Source organism: Egretta garzetta, unplaced genomic scaffold, assembly GCF_000687185.1.
Source record: "Egretta garzetta isolate BGI_Z169 unplaced genomic scaffold, ASM68718v1 scaffold56, whole genome shotgun sequence".
Lineage (NCBI taxonomy): Eukaryota > Metazoa > Chordata > Aves > Pelecaniformes > Ardeidae > Egretta > Egretta garzetta.
Window position 1 is genome coordinate 7,150,716 of NW_009260182.1, and position 1,354 is coordinate 7,152,069.

Here is a 1,354-nt window from a genome sequence, read left to right on the forward strand (position 1 = left end):
GGCATCTGCTCAGGCACTCGCTGCTGGGCTTGTGCTTCCCAGCGCTCCTGCTCTGGAGCAGCTACTCACAACTCCACACGAGCTGGAGCCTCCCTGAGGTGCTCTAGCAGGTAACCGCCAGGCACCGTGCTAGCAAGGGCTGCTGAAGCACATTGCTCTGCCTGGGTTTGGTCTGGAAGCTCCATTTCTACCCAAAGATGCAAAGGGCTCTAGAGCAGGGCTGCTGCGAGAGCACTCCAGCATCGCCACAAAATGCGGAGAGCATTTGAAGAGACGCCATTTTACAGTATGGTGGAAATTGCTCTTTTTTCCCCTGGATGTAATTTGACTATGAACTTGTTTCCCCCAAACTATGTAGTGCAAGCCTGACAGCGGGGTTAGGAGCAGAAAGGAAGCTTGCTCTTCCACATGGAAGTGTCCCTCATCACCCAGACACAGCAGTATTGTAGGAGGGGTAGGTGGAAGCTTTGGTGGGGGAACAGACTTATCACACACAACGCTGAAGAATCAAAAAGACATTCAGCTAGACTTTCTCCAAATAAGAAACAGGGACAGCAGTCCCTAATCACCTTGGCTGGAAGGCAGCACCAAATATTATTTGCGTCCCGCTTTGGACCCCGTCTCTACTCAGAGCCAAGAATATGCTGTTTCTTGCAAGCTTTGCAACAGGGGCTTTAAAGTTGCATCACCAAATGCAGCTTAAGATAGAGAATATAAACTGAAGAAACCTTTTTTTTTATTAGAGTGACAGCTCAATAACAGGGGTATAGGCTGGATCTCCCCCCCTCCTCGGGGTGGGGGGCTGTTAGAGCAGACATATCAGGGTGGCAGGACCTCTTGTTCAGTTTACTGTAGCTACAGAGCCCTGCCTGCATCATGACCTCCTTGTCATCTCACCAAAGTCCTTGTGCAGCCCCAGCAAGAGCAACAAGCCCCAAAGTCGTCACCACTGTCATTGCAACCATAAAAGATTTCAGACATACCAAGGAGCATGGTTACACCTGCCCCCTGCTAGCTCGTTTGAGCAGAAGCAGCTCTCTGGGGCTTTGCCTAGGGACAGCAATGACTGCACATGAAGAATGGGTTAGCAGTGACCCTTCCAATAGATTCATGTGTGCCTTTGGCTTCAGTTGTGAAGCAGTGGGGTCTTAATGGCTTTGGTCAGTGGGGCTATTGAACAGTTGTTTATCCAAGCTTATTATAGGCAATAAAACCTGAATTACTACATACCTGTCATCCCTGGGGGGCAAGTTCCATCCTTGCAAAGGGCCTCCTGTCTCCTAGTTTGTTTCTGGCTGAATACTCCTTTGCGATACGAGGCAGCCTGCAAATCAGATGGGCAAGGAAAGATCTA